General features: G+C 36.2%; 2 pseudogenes; both read right to left on the bottom strand.

Moving 5' to 3' along the window:
- Window positions 1-13,157: 13,157 nt before the first annotated feature.
- Window positions 13,158-13,276, bottom strand: LOC147794713 (5S ribosomal RNA; annotated as a pseudogene).
- Window positions 13,277-13,747: 471 nt separating this feature from the next.
- On the bottom strand, window positions 13,748-13,866 carry LOC147794712 (5S ribosomal RNA; annotated as a pseudogene).
- Between the last annotated feature and the right edge of the window lie 10,194 nt (window positions 13,867-24,060).

Below are 24,060 nucleotides of genomic sequence, written 5' to 3'. Positions count from 1 at the left end.
ATGGTGGAATCAGCAATGCAACCTTACTTTATGCTTCTCCATATTACTGCTCCTCCATTCAGAGTGAAAACAGATCCTGATGTTGATTTTCTCGAATCGATATCGGTCTGAAAATCTGAGTCAGTGTACCATGTAAGGATCAAATCCTTAGCGCCATACATTAGCATATAGTCTCTCGTTCTCCTAAGATACTTGAGGATATTCTTAATGGCAGTCCAATGAGCACATCTCGGATTGGACTGATATCTGCTGACAATTCCCACAGCATAGCATATGTCGGGTCGGGTACACAACATTGCATACATACATCATACTACCGACTACTGATGCATAGGGAATATGTCTCATATCCTCAACTTCTTGAGGTGTCTTAGAACTTTGTTCCTTCGACAAATGAACTCCGTGCCTGAAAGGTAATAATCCTTTCTTGGAGTTCTGCATCTTATATCGAACCAATATTTTGTCGATGTACGATGCCTGAGACAATGCTAGTGTTTTATTCTTGCGATTCCGAACAATTTGGATTCCAAGAACAAACTGAGCCTCTCCCAAATCTTTCATTTGAAATTGTGTCGCTAGCCAATGCTTAATGTCAGTCAGAAATCCCACATCATTCCCAATAAGTAGGATATCGTCAACGTACAACACCAAGAAGACTACTATAGAGTTGACTATCTTCTTGTAAACACAAGGTTCGTCAACATTCTGTTTAAAGCCATAAGATTTGATCGCAGTATCAAATCTTATATTCCAGGATCGAGATGCTTGCTTCAACCCATAAATGGATCTTTTAAGCTTGCAAACCTTTTGCTTGTGATCCTATTCAATGAACCCCTCTGGTTGAGCCATATAGATACTCTCCTCAAGATTGCCGCTTAGAAAGGCAGTCTTGACATCCATTTGCCAAATTTCATAATCATAAAATGTGGCAATGGACAAGAGTATTCTAATCGATTTAAGCATAGCAACAGGAGAGAAGGTTTCTTTATAGTCCACCCTCTCTCTTAGGTATAACCCTTTGCTACAAGTCGAGCTTTAAAGGTCTGTACCTTACCGGCTTGGTCTCATTTTCTCTTGTAGATCCATTTGCAACCAATAGGTTTTACCTCATCTGGTTTATCTACAAGTTCCCAGACTGAATTGAAGTACATTGACTCTATTTCAAGATTCATGGCTTTGATCCACTGATCTCTATCTTCATCATTCATTGCCTGTTTATAGGTCAATGGATCCTCAACGCCATCATCAAGTATGATGACCTGTGTTTTTGCCAAACCCAAGTAACGATCGGGTTGAGTTATAACCCTCCCATTACGTTGAGGCATTCTCAACTCTTGAGAAGGATGTGATTGACCAGAAGTGTGAGCTTCATCAACAACTCTTGTTGAAGGACCAACTTGATCAACAACTCTTGTTGTTTTATCAGTAGCATCTGTAGAAATCTCACTCAATACTAGTTTGCTGCGAGGTTGATGATTTCTTACATGGTCTTCCTCTAAGAATGTAGCGTTTGTTGATACAAACACTCTATTTTCTTGAGGGTCATAAAACAAACCACCTTTCGTCTCTTTGGGGTATCCTACGAATAGGCATAATTTTGAATGACGTTCTAATTTCTTAGGGTTTTGCACCAACACATGTGCTGGGCATCCCCAAATCTGAAGTGACGTAAACTACCTTTACACCCTCTCCATAACTCATAAGGTGTTTCTGAAACACTCTTAGAAGGAACCATGTTCAAAATGTATGCAGCAGTCTCCACTGCATATCCCCAAAACGAATCAGGTAATTAAGCGAAACTCATCATAGATCGAACCATGTCTAACAGAGTTCTATTTCTCCTTTCTGATACACCGTTCTATTGAGGCATACCAGCAGCTGAGAGTTGAGACGTTATACCATATTCTATCATATAGTCCTGGAATCTTAAGTCCATATACTCTCCACCTCGATCTGATCGAAGTGTTTTAATAGTTTTTCCTAATAGATTCTCAACCTCAGTTTTATACTCTCTAAACTTTTCAAGAGCTTCCGACTTGTGATGCATTAGGTAAAGATTGTCATACCTTGAATAATCATCAATAAAACTGATAAAATATTCATACCTTCCTCGTGCTTTGACATTCATTGGACCATAGAGATCTGTATGTACGAGTTCTAAGGTTTCTTTGGCTCCATAACCTTTTTCGAAAAAATGTCGTTTAGTCATTTTACCCTCAAGACAGGACTCACATGGAGGGAAAGAGTTGTCTTCTAACTCATTTAGAAGTCCTCTTTTAACCAATCTCCCAATCCTATTGAGATTAATGTAGCCTAGTCTTAGGTGTCAAAGATAGGTATTAGGAGAAATCTTTTGTCGTTTATTTTGAGTTTCAGCTGTTGTAAACATCTCGGTATTTAAAATAGCTTTTGTTTCGCTCGATTTTAACATATATAAGTTATTTTCTAGTTTTGCAGAACAAATATGAATACCTCTTTTGAAAATGAACACTTCATTGATTTCAAAAGATACTTTATACAATTGTTCTAATAAACAAGAGATAATTATTAGGTTTCTTTTCATTCCAAGAACAAAAAGTACATTATCTAATATAATGAATCTATCTCCGAAAAACAACTTTAAATTTCCTACTGATCTTGCTGAGACAACTTTTCCTGTTCCAACCTTGAGTGTTATCTCGCCGTCTGCAAGCATTCTCCAGGAACTAGTTTCCTAAAAAAAAAAAAAAAACAAATATGATTAGTGGCCCCTAAATCCAGTATCCAGGTTGAGTTATCATACTCTACTAAACATATTTCTACAACTAGTAAATCATATTTACCTTGTTTTGTCTTTTCGGCTTTCTTCTTTACAAGGTATTTTGGGCAGTGACTTTTTCCGTGCCCGTTTTCATTGCAATGGAAACATTTTTCATTATCTGCATTTTGAACCTTGCGTTTGCAGTCAGTATGAATCTTATCTTTCTCCTTACCCCTTTTGTCATATGCATCCCAAACTGCTCGGTTTGCATTTGAGCCGGGGTTTAGGGGACATTCCTCAGTTAAAACAAACCTCAAATCATCATTTACAAGTATTGTGTTTAGGTTTGATTTCCTTGTTGCGTAAATATTGCCGTTTAATTTCTTAAAAGCAAGTAATTTTATTATTGAGCTTGACATGCTGAGATTTAAAAACAAATTCTATTAGTGAATTGACTTAATCCCTTTTAATCCAACCAGGTTTAGGAAATGTAATAATTTACCCAAAAATTATTAATTTGCAACGATACTTTAGTGAGTTAGAGCAACTACTACCGAGTGGCAGTCAATCACTCCTTCACTAAACCAAGACATTCTTGACTTAAACACTAATCCCAGAACTCTTCTTCCTATCGGGTTTTAGTTATCGCCACTTTGGTCAAGAATATACTAATTCTTAGTAATTCTTCGTAAGTGTGACCCGCCATTTTCAGACCTCAGAGATCAGCCCCAACAATACTATTGAATGAATAAGCCAAAGTTGGGAATGAACCTAAGAAATCCTATCCATTTCTGGAGTTTGCGTTGTTTCGACTCCCATGTTACAACGCTCCGAATGGGTAGTTGCTTTAGGGCAACATGCAGGCGGAACATGAGAATCTCACGGTGCAACCTAGTGGTGGAGACCATAGGATGTGTTGATATATTTCCTTCTCCCACCTACTATAAATACTTTCTCTATTCACCTTGTTATTGACTCATGCAAATACCTTCCGAATGGAGGCCGCTCCCAGGGCGACACGAGGCTGAGCATGAATCTCACGGTGTGAATTTTTCAGAGAGAGTAAAAAGAAAACGATGGATCTCATATACATTTTTCCTCCCACTAAGTATTTTAGACTTTTGGGTATACTTATTACTTAGGTATATTCCTGCTAATTAAATATAACCTAAGTCTAGGTGATTTTTCCAAGTATAACATTTATACTAGATTTTTACCTGTGATGTTTAGGTGATTTTTCATTTTAAAATAATCCTTACATCACTCACGCATGCTCAAAACTGGGCTAACTAAGCTCAAGTACTGGCCCGATCTCCAGGTAGCAGGTGTTCCATAAACCGTCAACTTAAGTACCTCCAGCCTTAGACACGATCGTGCCTGGTGAGCTTTCATGTAATCGCAGTTTTACAAGATATTGACCTATTTTAACTATTAAAATTGATCGTGCTTGGTTATTAACCTTAAGTGAGCATGCATTTATCTTTGTTATAGATTTTAACGTCTATCTCGTTTTATGACGTTGAAAATAACCTATAACATGCATCTAACATGCTTTATATAACATTATATAATCTCCATTCCATGCAATAATATAACAATTTATATCTATCACTCATGGAACCCTAAACATGCATACTATACATTATAACACTTATAACATACTTATAATGCATGAAACATGCTTAGCCTATGGTGAGATTTTAAATCTATATTTAATTAAAACATACCTTCATAATGCATAATTAAATAAACACACTAAAAAGTGGATTGTTTTTGGCATTTTAAAGCAAACAATTAACTAAATTATTACATTAATAATTAAAATAACTTGAACCGCTCCTGAGGATTACGAACTGGCCGAACCAACCCTTCCATCTTCTTCTTCGGTTTAGCTTGCTATCTCTTCCATTTTCGATCAATTACAACCTAAAATGGACTCTAATGACTCCATAAAAATTACAAACATTTCTTCACTCATTAAAGCCCATACACATTAGGCCAATTACAATAATTGTATCAAATGAAAGTATAAAAAAATGCCAAAAACCATAAACATCCACTTTAGCAACCACAAAATTTCATTCATGGTACCCAAAATGCTCAAATTAATGTAAATAAAGTGCCTAAAACTTGCTCTGATACCAATTGATGGTGTTAATATAACACATGCGGAAGCAATTTGGATCTTAGGCACTCTAAGTACATCAATTATAGTAAATTAGCTAGCATGTTCAAAAGCATTAAAACTCAATGAGTTTGAATACTAACCTTTTGTAGTTCAAATTTCTTTTTTTTTTTTTTTTTTTCACGAACCGGTTTCAAACCACCACTAGTGTCTTCCCTACTATTTTTCGGTCTTAGAACGGGATTGTGGAATCCGATGAGTGACTAAACTTGATAGGAATTTAGTATATGTAAAGAGAGAGTTTTGAGAGATTTTCTTAAAGTTTGGAAGAAGATTTCTATGCAGCTTGATTACTCCATTTATAGTGTCATATTTGCATGGAGGTGCAAATTTGAGATTACCAAATTTTGACCCTCAAAATTTAACTCAAATTTGTGGGATTGGGTGGCAAACATGCAAGTTTCCTTAAACCATATATTGACACTCAATATTCCACTAACTCAAACATTGATTTTTCCATTAAGTGAAGTCAACATTTTGATCTTCTTTATTTTAATTCAACAATTAATTTAAATAATTAATTTCAAATCAAAATAATATTAAATAATTTAATTAATATTTAACATTAAATCAAAGGTCAATCCCAATCAATTCCGGCCCATATTGATTATGAATCTCTATTCATAATTAAAATATTTAAATCTTATTTAAATATCTCTAATTCTCTCTTTTTGTTTAATTCGTAACTAAAAGCATATTGCCTAATTTGAATTCGAAAACTTCGAACTCACTCGTCACACTGTTCTAAGGTTTAGTTTGATATGAGCTAGCAGGGGGACCCAATGGACCTACAGATCATGGGCTCCAACGATCCGAGATTAATCGGCTAAACTCATTAACCATGTTAACCAACATTCGTTAACTACTAGGACACTCACAATAGCCTAGTAGTTGCACTCCCGCTCACTATAATATATTTCTGTCCATTTGATATAACCATGATTAGTAAGTTGATTATTCACAGGTTGTTGGTAACTAGAGCTGGGTCAATTTACCATTTTACCACTAAAGTTACTTTTTGTTCCGTAAGTCCCATTGATCCTCTAAAGAACAATTGGTTTGTGGTCCAACCACCAAACCGAATCCCTCTCAGGCCAATGAGAGGGTGAGGTCCCTTGTTCAAGACCTGGAATAACATCTCTACTATCCCTAAAAGTGGGTAGGAGTGAATTCCATCTTACACCCTATGTCCCGAGCTATTCACCCAGTCTTACTCCTGAAATGGGAGGCTTATTGAGTCGGCGAACTCGGGCCACTCTCACCCATGCAAATCTAAGGATAATTCTGAATAAACAGGAGTTCATAGTTAGCTTAGGATTAAGATCAAGTTACCTAGGTCATCGAATGAAAAAATAAGTCTCAACAGTAAACGGCATTATAAAGTGAGAGTGGTTTTCTTCATGGTCCGATCTTATGCAATACTCATTGCATAAGATGCCCCCACTCACATGTCTTCACATGTACAATTTAGTGATCACATTGTTTATATCATATACAAAAGTGGGCCGCATCCATAGTGTCCTCAGAATAAGGTACTCAGCCTTCTCCCTGTACTATAGATCATTTTGACTATATACTTGAACTTGATTCACTCTTATGTCTCTAGATATAGTTCAAGTAATCATACTATAGCAAGGGTGTTCTTAGTTTATTGGATTTAGATTCATGATCGTAAAATTCACTTTATTCAATAACGATCTTTACGGAATAAACATCAATAATAACTTTATTGAAAATGGAATATGTTTTTGTTTACAAACTATGAGTTTTAGGACCTAAAACCCAACATTTCTCATATTGTTGGAAGTTGTACGAAAAGAAAAAGGGGCCGAAGGAAGGGGTTTAGAACTTTATGACACCCTCACATAGTGGTTTCAACAGTAGGCACCGAAACCATTATTGAAGTGCTCCACTCAAGAGCAGATGCTTATGTTTTTTTGATGGATTTCTTAGTGTGTTCTCATTGAACCCTACTTCTCATTATCACTACAAGTGGCTTACATAATCGTCATCCTACAAGGATCCATAAACCATTATGTCAGAAGAATATGGCATGTCCCCAAATGGTCCATTTCTTCACTTCAAATCATCAAGATGCCTCTCTCTGCCAATAAAAATAACTTTTTTAAAAAATGGTAGTTTGCTAAGTTTGGTCAAGTCAACAAGAATAAGAATCCGAGGGTTTTCAAGTTTTTATCGATGTGCCAACATTTTCATGTGTTTATAAGTTCAATATGGTTATAAATGAAAAATTAGTATTTCTGTTATGTCTTAGAAAAAAGGGTTAAAAATATAGACAAAATAGATCTAATATTAATAATAATTGTAGTTGGTATGTTTTTGAATTCTCACTGTTTGTCTAATAGATCCACAACTTTAAAAAATATCAAATAAATTAGCGTATTATCTCGCTCAAGTTTTCTAGAGTATTTCTCTCACACATGACCTCAGGTTCGAGCATACATCGATATCGTCCACGAAATTTGAAATTCACATCATTGATTTGTTCACTGGGTTCGAACAAGTGTCGCACAGTCACTATCCCGCTACTGCAAAAGTACGATTGTGACAGTGGACAAGTCCATTTCCAGCTTCTACATGTTCAAGGTCTTGCTCCAATTTCGCTTCTACAAGGTCAGAATCCAAGGCCAGCTCCATGACAGGTTTCAAGGGTCAATAATGCGATTAGGTTATGGACTTGCAGTCATCTTCAACCTCGGCATCCCCACAAGATTGTCTTTTGGGAAGCTTCATATTTGTATGGCCTGAAATTTTCCCGGCTGCCCAGTCTCTCCGGCACTCGACCAGATGCTCATTTCGTTGATTGAGCCGGGTATCCTCCATCATTTTTTGGGCTGCCGGATTATTTTATATCTAAAAAATTTTAATATCTAAAAAAAGTTCATTTTTTAAATAGAAAACCCGGTAGTGGTCAACCTTACAATAAACAAAATGACAAGAATCTAGCACCAAAAATATATTTTATATCTATTTAGGATTTCATGAAGAAATTCTGATCCACAAAGTTGTGCTACAAGAGACTTGGAAATATTGGTAGTTTGTAAAGATATGCAAACCATACTCGAACGCGCACTCTGTCAAAATAATCCACCGTTCGAAGTTGCTCGAGATGGGCCTACGAATGCTGGTCGACCCTCACCAAAGCAAAAGATGATGATTGCTTCGGATAGCATGTAGGACAACACTGAATCCATGTGGTTCATGAATATGTTTCCAACTCCGACGGAAATCTGAGCTACAAACTATGATTATACTGCACGAAACATAGCTTGAAATCGCGTACGTTGCCATTTCTAGTCCTGTCTATTTTGATGACGTCGATTTCGAAGTTCCATCAATAGCTATGTTTCCCATTCCAATCTCCATAGCTTCTCTCTCGTCCTTCTCGCTTCTTTTAGTTGAAGCGTCCTGATCTTCAGGCTGATTTTGATGGGTTGATAGAGAAGATTTAAGAATTCTTGGGACAGAACTCAACCACGGATGGCTGAGACATTGTGCTGCTCTCGGTCTCTTTTTAGGTGCAAAATCCAATAAAGGAACAAGAAAGTCAGCCAAGTCATTAGCATCTTGCTCGCTGAAATCATACTTCTGAGTCAGCACCTTATTAAGAGGCCAAAAGGGCAATTGATGAATATGCCTCAACTCACCATATCTGTCGAAGTAGTCCCTTGAATAGCGGCCACGTAATGCAATTTGTGCACAATATTTTAAGAAACAGCAAAATATAAATAAGTGAAATTTTTTCAAATATATAAAATAAAGACAACATGGTATTTGCAAGTATGTTAACATTACCTTGGGAGCATCACTCCAAGCAGCTCCACCATCAATGCGAAATTTTCCTGAAAATAAAATAAATAGTAGAAATTACAACTTCCAGAAGAGAAGTTCCATATAATAAGCTGATACTCATAGCAAAGTCTTGTTTTGATGTTCCGAGAACACGTATACCAGTGATGTCGACATGATATTACATATAGTTATTTTAAAAAAATAAGAAACAAATACCATATGTATACTACCACTATCCTACGAGCTAAGGGGAATACGATTAGCTAAGATAATAGCCACATTGTATTTAAAAAAAAAAACGGAAAGAGAGGCATCAAGTTAAAAGCAAAATTCTTTATATTTTCCAACCGACAGCCTTTTCAAATTATTCACCTGGCATATGTAGTGTATGACATGGTTGAAATTAAATTGAGCCTTCTCAACCAGTTAACCAAACAAAAAACAACCGACCAAATATTTCAGTATCAGGTAAACTTCCACATTATGCCGCTCTTACAGCTACAACAGAAGAAACGTGTCAAATAATAAAATTATAACTCATTGAGACTCAAACAAACAACAATAAAGAAAAATAATAATAATAATAACTTTTCAGCATGGTTTTCAAACGATTGAAAATGTGGAACTTTACTATGAGTAGAAATAATGCTTCCCAAGGGGAGGTGAGACTCGATTAACAAATGTTACACGTTAAGAATTAATGAGTATAAGCAAGAAAAAAATAATCATACTGATAAAAAAATAAAAAATAAAAAATAAAAAATAAAAAGTCTCTCAACATACCTTATCCCTTTCATAGTTGTCACCAAGAACATCACCAGTGGCGAACTCAAAACAAATGCAAGTAAATGACCACATACCTGCTAGAGTCGAATATTTAGATCCAAGAAAAACCTCAGGACACCTATACTGCCGCGTTTGAATATCATTAGTAAATTGCTTGTAGATAAGAGAAACTTCAAGAATGGACAACTAGTGTGAAATTACTGCCATGTAAATTGCTACAAGTGTCTCATCAATGCCACTCCAATCACCATTGGCATGTAAGATGAATATCTAATGTCTAGCGACATCCTTAATGCTAATTACATTATTAGGAAACTAAATTTTTCTGAATTACCGAGGTATGAGAAATAGTGATCAATTTCATATGCGATTGTATATCCTCAATCCAAAAGTTATCTGGTCACTCATTACTGTGTCTTAATTTGGTTAAACTAAATCTAGACCTTAACAAACCTTCGTACTAACGTCTTTTTCTACATTAATGTTAACATTGATGGACATTGTTTGTTTTCCTCATTGAACTTGAATTCATTACCAGTTATAGTCAAGAAAACACAAATCTGATCACTGAGCATTGTGGTTAAAGGTCGTTAACTTTAACCAAGAAGTCTTAGGTCTAAACCTTGCTACCTGCTTGGAAGACTAACATTCTTTGATTGGGAGTTTCCAAATGTTGTAAAGTTGAACGATAGTAAGCTACTTTGGAGTTTGTGAAAGTGTAAAAGGTCAGGATTTGGGTACTACAAAAAGTTTGAGGAAGAAAAATTCCCTAATTCTCTTGATTTAGAAGGAGAGTCGTGTATTGTTTCCTTCAGTGTCAACCTTGAATTTTTGCCAATTGTTTTTCACTCAAGTTCACTGGCAACTTGACCTGCTTGTCCATCCTGTAATGCTGGCCTATCCCTTTTGATGATAACAATGATATTTTGACTTTCTTTGAATTAGGGAAGGATTCTTCTCCAGATTGGATAATTCTGTTCAAGATCAAGCAAGTAGCCGACATTCTGACACCACATATAACAGTGATGATGGTGATTCTCTAACTGACCTGAATCGTACAAGGAGTTTTGAGGTCCTAGATGATCTTCCGGGATGTTCTGGGCCAATTAATGTGGAAAGTCATAACGCCGGCTCTTACAGCATTGGTCTAACTGAAGTCAGATATTATTTAGAAGGAATTATTGCTGAAGTCATATATTATTTAGAAGGAATTACTTCTAAAGGTACGGAAGCATCTCTTGATGCGGTTGAAAGTACACAAGAATAGGTTGCAGAGAATGGTTTAGCCAACCAAACAGCTGATATCAACTCGATGGAGATGAGAGAAGATTCAGGACAACGTATGAGAAGAATTTTACAAGAAACTACTGCAAATTTTTTATACCATGAAGTTCCTCAAATTGATGTCGAGGATCATACTAGCATATCGGATGTTGAATCTTCCATTTAGTAAATTGATACCCGTGAGGAAAATGATGATATTGGAGTATTATCAGATCATTCTAGAAGTTTTCAAGACAATGATCTTGAAAATGTAGATCTGCTGGAATCTACTTCTCACGAGGAATTGAATGAAGAACTAGGTTTGGGAGTTGAGCCAAATGATTGGCAAGCATCTGGTTTTCAACCGGATGAATGGAAAAATAACATTGAAGAAGATATAAAGGAAACTCAGTTGGAAAGCATCACTATTAATTGGTCTGGCGAATTCTTGAGTACGACAAATAGAGGAGATATTCATCTGCAAAATGCCACTGGAGCTTCACATGAAAATGTTATCTTTGTGGAGGATGTGCCTAATTGGTTAGAGGGCTCTCCTAATCGGTAGGCTACATCCAGCTGAAGTTCAAAGACCTTTTATTTTCGTGAAGAGAATAATATGCATAATGGGGAAATCAGAGAACTTTTAAACAGGTATAAAAAATTTTATATAACAACATGCCTTACTGAATTCAGACTAAATGATGAATTTACACGTGGACTATTTTTCTTTATTATGTAGGAGAAGTGTCTCTTCTTTTCTTAGTAGTGGTTTCTGTTAAAGATCACGTGTTTATTTAGATTGGTGTCCGTTAGTATCTGATTAAATCTCCTTAGAGTTAGGAGTTGATTTAGTTTTAATTTTCTTTAGTTTTGATTTGATTTAGTTTTTGATTTGTTTACTGGTTTGTACTATATTTTCTGCAGATTTTTAGGTAGATTTTCTAAATATCTATAGGTGTTCTCTGTGTAGAGAGCCTTCTTGCTCTTCATAATACAATCTCTCATCAACCATTCAATCACTCACTCTTACACTAACAAATTGGTATCATAGCCGTCTTCTTAAGGGGATCTCTAAGATCAAAATGGGAGGAGAATCCAGTTTTTCAGCTGTTGCACCACCAGTCTTCGATAGAGACAATTATCAAATGTGGGCAGTTCGTATGGAGACTTATCTAGAGGCTTTGGATCTTTGGGAAACAATAGAAGTGGATTACGAGGTCCCTCCACTTCCAGCCAATCCTACTGTTGCACAAATCAAAGCACAGAAGGAAAAGAAGACAAGAAAATCAAAGGCAAAAACTTGCCTATTTGCAGCGGTATCTCAAATGATCTTCATACGAATAATGTCCCTCAAAACAGCAAAGGAAATATGGGATTACCTCAAGGCTGAATATGAAGGTGATGAGAGAATTCGTGGAATAAAAGTCCTGAATTTGATAGGGATTTCGAGTTGCAGAAGATGAAGTCGGAGTCCGTGAAAGAGTACTCTGACAGACTTCTTAGCATTGCCAACAAGGTGAGATTGCTTGGTTCTGTGTTAAATGATTCCAGGATCGTTGAAAAGCTGCTGGTCACTGTTCTAGGGAAGTTTGAAGCCACTATCACTACTCTGGAGAACACCAAAGACTTGTCAAAGATTTCTCTTACAGAGCTCCTAAATGCTTTACAAGCACAAGAGAAAAGTAGGTCTTTGAGGCAAGAAGGGGTTATAGAAGGTACCTTACCTGTTAAGCATCAAGACAACAAGTATAAAAGCAAGAAAATTGTCAAAAACCAATCGACGAATGGAGATTCATCTGTCAATTATAAAATTCTATCCACCTTGCCGCCATTGTGAGAAGAATGGTCATCCACCATACAAGTGTTGGAGAAGACCTGACACCTTCTGCTCCAAATGCAATCAACTTGGATATGAAGCTGTGATTTGCAAAGTCAAAGGTCAGGTGAAAGAAGTAGATGCACAAGAGGTTGATCTAGAAGAAGAAGATCAATTGTTTGTGGTGGTGGGGCCCGCGCAGACACGTCGGGGAGAAGAAATGCGATGGGTGTGAGCGTGCGAGCGGGGGCAGTTGCCATTTGTAAAGAAATAAAGAAAAGAACGGGGAAAAATTGAAATAAAGAGTAAAAGAAATAAAAAAACAAGTGCACCATTCTCACCCAAGCACGCATAACTGCGGAGTTCTGATGGGATCCGATGGATTAGTGCTGGTATGATCGCACTCAACATGTAATGCGCACAAATTGCATTTAACGCATGCAGGGCGCCATGATCGAGGTAATGGTGAGTGAATGCACGTGCTCGGAACGCCGATGGGGCCCGCGCAAACACGTTGGGGAGAAGAAACGCAATGGACGTGAGCATGCGAGTGGGGGGTGCAACACGAGGACTTCCCAAGTGGTCACCCAACTTAGTACTACTCTCGCCCAAGCACGCCTAACTGCAAAGTTTTGATGGGATCCGGTGCATTAGTGCTGGTATGATTTCACCCGACATGAAATATGCACAAATTTTATTTAACGCATGTGGGGCGACATGATCGAGGCGACGGTGGGTGCACGCACATGCTCGAAATGGTCGGTGGGGCCCGCGCGGACACGTCGGGGAGAAGAAACGCGATGGGCGTGAGCATGCGAGCGGGGGCGGTTGCCATGAGAACTTCCCAAAGTGGTCACCCAACTTAGTACTACCCTAGCCCAAGCGCGCTTAGATGCAGAGTTCTGATGGGATCCAATGCATTAGTGCTGGTATGATCGCACCCGACATGCAATGCGCACAAATTGCATTTAATGCTTGCAGGGCGGTATGATCATGGTGACACTGGGTGCACTCACGTGCTCGGAACGGTCGGCGGAGAGAAGAAACGCGATGGGCGTGAGCGTGCGAGCGGGGGCGGTTGCCATTTGTAAAGAAAGGAAAAAAATGGGGAGAAATTGAAATAACGAGTAAAATAAATAAATAAGGGGTGCAACACGAGTACTTCCCAAGTGGTCACCCAAATTAGTACTACTCTCACCCAAGCATGCTTAATTGCGGAGTTTTGATGAGATCCAATGCATTAGTGCTGGTATGATTGCACCAGACATGTAATGCACACAAATTGCATTTAACGCATGCGGGCCGGCATGATCTAGGCGACGGTGGGTGCACGCACGTGCTAAGGGGAATGAATCATTTCTTATAAGGGTGTGGAAATAAATCGCTAGTAGATGTGTTTTAAAACTGTGAGACTGATGACGATGCGTAACGGGTCAAAACGAACAATATCTACCAGCGATGGCCTTGAGTTGTTACAAATGGTATCAGAGCTAGACACTAAGTAGCGTGCTAGGAGGACACTTGGCCTCCAATAGGGGTGGATTGTGAGATCCCACATCGGTTGGAGAGGGGAACGAAACATTTCATCATGCCTATACATAAATTAGGGCCTAATCAAGTTTTCCAACCTTCTTGCATATCTAGCAAAGTACATTCAACATATCATGTTAGAGTCCCAACATTAAATTCAGTATAATAGAAGTCCAAAAACATGCAAATGAGCGAAATCATTAAATATTCCATTTCCTACGCTTGGTTGTCCAATTTCATGCTGCTTACTTCCTACCCATGTCACGCATCCCAATGTCAAGTATTTGTGAGGTGTGACCACTAACTGCTCCCAACTATTAAGCGGCTAGGACATTATGAGAAATATCGCTCGATATTGGTCAACTGTTAGGGTGACTCACTAATAGACCAAATAATGCATCTCAACTGAGAGAGAGGGTGATCCTCGTGCTTGCCAAGCTACTACCCTCATGTGATTCTTCACCCTTGTAGACGAGTTCCCGATCAAGGGATAGTTGGGGATCCCTTAGTCATACCCAAGTAAGGTCTTTATATGGTGCATTGTACTGTTCAAAGGCACGACTTGCTACTCTAGCTCCTAGGTGGCCACTATCTGCGGATCTATATTCCTATTATAGATTCACTAATAGAAGCTACTTTCTTGACTGTTAGTCCCCACGTGGCCATACAACTTGTGAGAAGGGACCCCTATATCTATAATCGCCATAGAGACCTCTATCCTTCATTGTAAATGAGTTCATGATTGAGACCTCTATCCCTCCTTGTAAATGAGTTCATGATTAGGAGTGAGCTGGTGAGCCCACTAATTGTTCTTGTATGGTAAGTTGTTGATCTACTCAACACTAGATGCTAAGACACGGGTCGACTTTGGTATAACTTGTATTCACGCTCTAAAATCAGACATCTAGGTTTGTTTGTGGTAACATAGCCTTTTCGCCCCTCATGAGCTGATAAGAAAATCTTTCAAATCTATAATATCATTAAGGGTCTTGAGCTCCCCTAGTTGTACTAAACCCTTGAGAATTGAGGGGAGTTACCCCGAGCAACTTGTATGTATTGATCTAGGGTTTCGAACTACTCATCACACCCTAGTGCACATTTATGGTCCTACTAGACTCGAAGTTTTGGAACAGTGTCGTCTCCTAACTATCCATCCTTGGGGGTCAACGTATGGCCCTCGGTTCACATATATAGCCTAGGTAGAGAAATTCATGTTAGCAAAATTAATAGTAGGTCATGAGGCTTTAGATGCAACTTTAAGTGCAAATTTTTTGTATTTAATGAATTAAAGCATCCATAATTTAGTCATAAGCTCTCTATTCACGCTATTCCAAATCGATCCTACATATAAACTTATATAGAATAGTCTAAAATGAGCATTTACTCAATTTGGGATGTTTGGGTGCTCAATTTTCTAGTTTTTGGAAGTTCGAATCCTCTCAAATGTCCCAAGTGGGTCCTAAAATGAATCGAGAGAAGAAAATTGGTGAAAAAGTCTTGAAAATTAGATTTTGAAAGGTTATAGAACATGAAAAACTACTAATTGGCTGCCTGTTCACCTAGTCAACTTTGACTGTGGTTAGCTTCTATTACCCCACGTCTGCCCTATTTTCTTGCACTTTGTCACCTCATCGTCATAGTTTCAATCCCTCTTTCGACAACGAGCTTAGTTGGTAGAGAGTATATGAATTTGACCTTTCGAGTCTATTTGATAAAAAATGGAATAACATCCTAACTGGTGAACCCTTATAAGACCTTTTCTCTTGGGTCGAGGTGCTACCTTGTAAGACTTTTTTACTAGTGGAGACATTATGGTTTGTGTTTGTCTGCTCTCATCATCCATGGGAGGCTAGCTGGTGAACCCTACCCATAGGACTATCTAGCGACCCAAGATTGAGGGAGCGACCCTCTATGCTTGCCAGCTACTAAGGCTACCCGCGTAATCCTACGTCCCTTAATAGGATGGATGTGCTATGTAGGGTAATTCAACTGAACCCAACTGAACTTTTGTCATTCTTGGATGTCATGGAGGTCAACTAGGTTCTTAAGGGTTCTAGGCCGTTTAAATAAAATAAAAAATTAATGTGATAAAATTTAAATCAAAATAAAGACATGAAGCATGGCCATCATTAAAGTTAAAATAAAATTCAATTATAAGAAGGGGTTCAAATTTATTACAAACTAAAAAATAAAAAAAGGTTTGAGATATAATTACAAAACAAAATAGAAAATATTCAAATACAAAAATGGACTAACGATCTACAGAGACTTCCTCTATGACCACACCTCAAACGCTTCCCCACCTCGACAGACAACCTTCAAACACATGAAAAAAGAAAGAAAAATGGGTGAGTATATAAATATACCCAGTAAGCAACCTACTCGTAGGCTCTCATTGCATCTTTGACCACATGCTTTACTCGAGACTCTAGGTGTATTGCTATTATTGTGCACAATCTTGGTTAGCTAGCTTAGCCTACGCAACGGTAACCAGTATTTGAGGTGAGGCGCTACCCCACGTAACCTTGTACCAGGTGGGGGACAACATGGTGAGTGCTAGCTTGCTCGTCATCTATGAGGGGTTAGCTGGTGAACTCATCCCACAAGCCATGAAGTCGCCCAAGGGTGAGAACATTACCCCCTGATACATGCTAGCTCCACTAGTTACCCACATGATTAATGTCCTCTCGTTGGACGAACCCTCAATGCACGATAACCACTAACTACTAGTGTGATCAACGTCCAAGCACAGAAAAGATACACCATGTAGAGTAATCAATCAAACCAATGAGTAACACAAATCTAACCAGCCTCACATCTACCTCGATGGTATCGTATCGGAGTGGAAAGAGAAATGGAAGCTCATTAATACTATACTAGTTACTATCGCCTCGGAGGCTACCATTATCATTCTTAAATGTCGTGGAGGTCTACTAGATTTTTAGGGACATCTAGATGGCTTAAATCACATCTCTCGTTTCTAGGACATTCAGAGTTAGCTCCTTGGGCTAAAAAAATCTCTGAATGCAAACGGGTAAGCTTCTGATCGCTCATGATCCTAGGCTGCAAGATCTACTAGAAACATATTGATTTGTAGACCACACTATGCATCATGTTAAACATGACACTGGGACACGTGTCATGTTTGCTACTCTATGCATCATGTTAACTTGCAACCCACGTAGCATCATGTTAAACATGACGATCATTTTTTCTTTTCATCATTTACACATCCATACTCATCATAAGAGGATAATATCTTGATGCATCTAACATACAATAATATACGAGGTCTCAATATTTTTCACATTAATTAAATCATGCAAGAACCCCTTCCAATTTCTTTTTCCATATCATATCATTTTATAGCATAGCCTTTAAAGCATATCTAGAGTTGTGTATCATGTCAAAACATTTTATTATGTATCATTCATATCATACATCGTGTTATATCATGTCATGCAACATACCATATCATAACATGTATTATTGTTTAGGATATAGTACTAAATTATAATTGACCATATATATCATGTTTGATATTTTATTATAGCCAAACATCTTCTTACCATAGGTATCTTTCCATATATTGTATTATCAAATATATTATAAATACATCACACATATCAAACATATGACACGTACAAAGACACTGGACACATGTCATCATACATAAAACAAACTTCTAACCATGCCAATAGTAAAACCACTTATTTTGATGGTCTTAGCTAAAGTTCTATCTAACTCCAAATTAGCGTCCCACGAACTCATTCCCAATGATTGTTGGATCGATATGGCAACCCTAGAGGGTGAATAGGGTTTCAACAATATAATTATTAAATTTTTTTTTAATAACAATAAAACTTAATACCATACATCAAAATTTAACAATAATTTAAAACTTAAATAGGAAAATGGTTAGAAAATATAACACCGGTAGTTTTATAGTGGTTCGGTCAAACTCGACCTACTCGACTCCCCAAGCGCCTCTTGAAAATTTGAATAAACCCTTCTTGACTCTTTCCTCGGATCAGAGCCCAACCACTACACCGCTCCTTTTACGAGTTCAAGAGCAAACTCAATTCTTTCCACGGTTCAGGATCAAACCGGTACACCGCTCTTTTTATGAGTTCAAGAGCAAACTCAATCCTTTCCACGCCTCAGGATCAAACCGGTACAATTGTCTGAAATCTTATAGAAACACACTAACTCTCTGAAGTAATAGATTTACAATTTTCTCACAATACAATAGACATCTCTCCCAAGAATAAGATAAACCAGAAATAAAATTGGAAGCTTCGGAGAGAGCAAGGAAACTATGAAAGTTGTGTATTGTGAAATGTTATTGTGTGTTGTGTTCTGAAAAATATGAAGAGGTGATGAGTTTAAATAGTGATCAAGTTGTAAAAATAGGAATCGATACAGACCACTAAAACGTGAACTGTGGATCACGAAAAATAATATTTATTTATTTTTGTAAATTTATCATGAAAAACTATAGACCACATATTTCATTAATATATATATATATATATATATATATATATATATATATATATATATATATATATATATATATAGAGTAATGTAATAAAAAAAATATTAAAGAAAACGACGTGTAGAAGTAATTGAAAAGTTTTATAAATCTAATTGAAATCGTTATAAATGTAATTGAAATAATTTTATAATTCAAATCATTTGTAATTCAAATAATCTTATGAGATCATTATAAATGTAATTGAAATAATTTTATAAATTTAAATAATTTTATAACTTAAATAATTCAAATAATTTTCTTTCTATTAAAAATATCTGAAAACTTTTATAAATGTAGTGAAATGATTTTATAATTCAAATACTTTTCTTTTAATTCAAAAGCAATCGAAAATTCCACCATTTGTTACTCTATTAAAGTTATAAATGTCATACTTTGATTGGTCTATGATATCAATTTTGTCGCTGGTCCATGATGTCAATTTTGTCACCACATTATCAATTTTGTCATCGCATCATCACGTCAGGTATATTGTTTTAAATTCGATTGGTCCATGATGTCAATTTTGCTGCCACATCATCATATCGGGTATCTTGTTTTGACTAAAACTTCTTCGTTTTATATCTAATTTGAATGAACCAAAAAAGACGTTGTAATCATTATTCCTAACTTTACACTGTGGACAAAATACTGAAAATTGTTAATAATTGAAGGTAATCAAAACATCAATTAATTAATTAATTAAAATTAATTAATTTGAGATTAAGGGCCAAAAAGCGAACAAATTCTAGAGGGAAGAATTGTCCAAGAATCGCCACGAAACCTCGCATAAATCTCACGTTGTAAATAAATGATAGAGATCGTAGTCAATGATAAATACCGTAGGATATCTTGAAATATGTCATTTTTTCACTAAATATTTTAAAATAAGATTTTCGACTACTTATGCCTATAAAAATATTAAAGATGATTAAAAATATGAGAAAGAAATTAGGTCATGGAAATCACTCCACTAGCCACGCTAAGTGGGATAGTAATAATATGGTTGAATACTATCACAACTACATAGCACTTTGGAAACTTCCATTCAATTTCCCACGTGAGTTTTTTTAGGTTTGAATAATAAATTACTCCGAATTTTAATCAATATGTCTCTTAATTAGTTGTTGAAAGTTAAAGGTTTATTTTTATTTTTTATTTTGTAAACTTTTAATTTTAGTTTCAGTTGATTTTTTATTGTTAACATCGTGACCTAAATTTTCCGAGAATATGTAATTAAAACAAAAATAAATAAATAAAAAATAAAATATGAAACGAGTAAATTACATTATTTTTTAAGAATCAAAATTGAAATTTATAGATATAGTTGAAATAGTTTTTAAAACCACCATCAAATTAATTTGACTCAACTAATTATTAAGTGGGGTATGAGTATAAAGTTATGTAGTGCAGTAGTCATCATGTGATGGCCATTTAGTAAATTTAATATTCATTTTCGAAAAGGTATCATGTAATTATAACTCTATAATTAGTGTCTAAACAATATAGTTTACTCCCTACCAATTTCTTTTAAAAAGTATGAGCTGGAGTTTTCTTGTGGTATCTGAGTAGGGGTGAAATACAATAATAAACATAAATAACATGTATGGATGAGATTCTAAGCTCAATTTATGTATGGATGAGATATCGTAGGTGAAATTGGATTATGTGAGCTTAATTTAGGAACATTCAACCAAAGCAAACTTATGAACATAAATGACATGAATAACATGTAATCTGTGCCATATTTACCGGTTATTATATGTATTCTAATAATTGTTGTGATGTATGTACTTTTGTTTATTGAGTCATGTGTTCTATATTAATAGGATCACGTTGTGCCCTATGAGACACCGTAACGTACCATGTGTGATAAACATGAATAAAATATCAGGAATATATATGCACGTCTTATAGAAAATTTATGTCATTATAAGTCATGAAGTATTATGTAACGACCCTAATTTTCTATTAACCTAAAGTCTACATGCATGATGTAGCTTCTTAGGCCGGAAAAATTCATTAGGCGACTTCATAAAATAATGGCATAGACTTATATGTTTAAGAAAAGATCTTAAAATAGTGGTGAGGAAATATTAAAATAACTTAAAGTAAATATAAAAATAGTCATCACTATACTAACCAACGATCTACAAAATTAGATGCAACTATCCTATTCAAGTTCCATGGTATTCAATTGTGATGTCATCGTCAATCGTATATGGGTGTCTTGCCTTTACCTGAAATATACAAGTAGCACATGACTTGAGTATTTTAAGAAATACTTAGTAAGTAGCCCCAGTGTTGGGGTCAGTGAATGCAAACATATGCAATCATGATTAACGATCTATGATTTAAAACCATCATAGAGGTGGCCTCCTGTTCGGATAAATTGGATATGTATTACTTCCTTACACACACCCCACACATGCAAGCATGAGCTCACCAGGCGTGTTTACACACCCCCTGGATCTGCATGGTCGAACTAGTTGACAGTAGTCAGACATTCGAAGGTACAACAAACTCTCAAATATCATGCAAGAGATGTTCATCATCATAGTGTATGTGTTTGCACTCATCATGAAATGGATAGTATCCTGATGTAAATGTACATACAATATGCATGAAGTCCCTATGCTTTTCATCTTAAATCATTCATGCCACACAACCCCAGACATCTTTCACATATTACTCTAGGTAGCTTTCATACATTCATCATTCATAACATTGTTTAGGGGTTTGTATCAGAAAACTCCTTATTATCAAAACACAACACGACATTTCATACATGGACATCATTGTAACATGAGATATCATCATACTCTGTCATATTATCATCATACATCTCATGTCATCATGTCACAATGCATCATCATCATAATTATCATAGCATCATAATTATCATAGCATCATAATACATTACATAACCATAACATCATATCATCATCATAACACATCATAATATCATAGCAAATCTCGTCATCATACATCATAGTATCATCATAACACATCATAATATCATATCAACATACATGACACGTGCAAGAAACACTAGACACGTGTCATTATACGTAAAACAAGTCTTTCGATTGAACCGATAGTAGGACCATTTACTTGGTTGACCTTAGTCGAAGTTCTCCTTCAAATTTAGCTTGGTTTTGTCCTTCGAATTTATTCTCGCTTTTGTTGAGGCTTCACCTATTTGAATATTCGCTCAATAGCCTTAGTAATAGTCGAACTCCTAACTTAATTTAATTTAAAACTAGGAAAAACGACTTGCCTTAGATCAAAATCAACTCAGGGACGGTCCAAAACATAGGGAATGATGTCCAAATATAAGATCTAATTCGAATTTGAATCATGGAGCCAAGCCGTAGCTGGAGCCTAGCCAAGCCGAACGAGCCCGGTGAGCCGATGGAGTCGACACACATCACGCACGTGTAGGGGCTAGAGTGCGTGCCGTTTGTCAGTGGATGCACGTTTTAAGAGCACGAGCGCGGTGGGTGCACAAGGGCTTAGGGTCGTTTGGGTTTCGGTTTCTCACTGGACCGTGGGCTGCTGGAGGTGGGTATCCGACTTGGATCCGAATCCGATGGATCTCTTCTTCCTCGCCTGATTTCTTCAAAAATCTCGATTTCATTTCTCTCTTTCCGCACACTTTCGACACTTCCCTTCCATCGTCCCTCCATCCAAATCCCGCAGCCTTAAGTCTCTGTCCACTTCTCCTTCACACCCAAGGCGATGGGGCGTTCGTGTAACATGAAATAGAGAAGCATGACGTCACCATTTATTTGAAAATAAATAGTCTGAAAATGAGACTATGTTGAAACCATGACAGAAAGGCGTCGTTCTGCTTATCGTGGTGTGTTATGAGTTATTTCTGTTTCTACTTTGGTGTCATGTCCTTCGTATCGTGCTAACGCAAAGTTCCTTAATCATACTAGTTGTTTCAGTCCGATGGAGAATCGTTCATCTACCGTCACCTTCTCTCAGTATCTCATGCTCTCAGATAGCACGAACCTATTGACCAGGTAGAGTGGGCTTGAAAGCTGTTAATGATATTTAGTAATAAATTATACTTTTCCATATATATTATATTTGATATTTTATTATAAGTCAAATATCTCATAGGTATCTTTCCCTTTATTGTTATTTCCATTTATTACTATTTCCATATCCTTGTAATTTATTTGATTATAAATAAGATAACTTTCACACCATTTAGGTGTGGTGGATTAATCAAACATTTACAAGGGCGGTTCTAAAAGAAGAGTAAGGGGGCTGGGTTGTGCAAGTAGTTCGTGGCCGTCACTGAACATTATGAGATTTTCGGCGAGTGTTAATTGTTCTAACATTTTTTTTCAATCCATTACATAATCTCATTCAACCATGATTCTTAATGCAGGACCTCATGGGAACAATATGGTCGGAGTGATTAAGAAGGACATTAATGACAAAATGATAGTGTTAAAACAAAAAGAAAGGAATGATTTTGAAAAAATTAATGGTTCAAAGACATTATTAACACATTGAAGAAATACCCAAAAGTTAACTATTTTACTATTACTATTACTATTATTAGTCCTTTGATCACAAACAAAAAAGGTGTTTCCACTTCTCTTCTCTCTTTTTCCACTTATTCAAACTTTCAATCACTTTTTTTTTTTTTTTTATTTATAAAAATAACAATAAAACTTTTAATTTATATTTATCTTTGAATTATGTTAGATCAACATTTTTTAAAATAATAAAAAAAAAAATTACTATGATGTAAATTTTACATTTTTTGTGAATAAAAAATAATTGTCTTTATTATTATTATGTATAAAAAATTAAAGAGTTTGGTACTTGTAAAATTTAAATATCCATAATTAATTTAGAATAGAGTGTGAAATTATTTGTGGGGCAAACTCGATTGAGACAAGAAAGTATGAATTTAAATGAGAGTAGGGACCCGACATCTTCTCTTTCGAGGTAGGGACGGAAGATGCCCTCTCTAACCTAACTCATTCTCCACCTCTAAATTTTATTATTTTAATATATATATATATATTAGCACCGAACCACACGCAAACTTACTTATGAATAGAGGATAGACGACGCCACGTTTGAGTGGATCGTCTTTGTAAAGTCTTTTCAAGAAGCTTGAGCGGTATTGAAGAAAGCATTTAAGGGCGTGGATATAGAGTGAAGAAAATTGTTTGAGCATATTTGAGGCTCTACCACCAGAAGAGTTTAGAATCAATTTGTGATTAGTTCTATCGTATAAACTTCATTATTCAAGAAATGGAGAGACACGGTAGGAAAGAAGTATGAGTTGTGAAGAAAATGATGAGATCTTTACACTTAAGATTTATCACTTAAAAGTATAGAATCTAAATTTATATTTGGAG

Source organism: Cucurbita pepo, chromosome 1 (genome assembly GCF_057944985.1).
Source record: "Cucurbita pepo subsp. pepo isolate OVF chromosome 1, ASM5794498v1, whole genome shotgun sequence".
NCBI classification, from domain to species: domain Eukaryota; kingdom Viridiplantae; phylum Streptophyta; class Magnoliopsida; order Cucurbitales; family Cucurbitaceae; genus Cucurbita; species Cucurbita pepo.
This window is presented reverse-complemented; position numbering and strand designations above follow the sequence as displayed.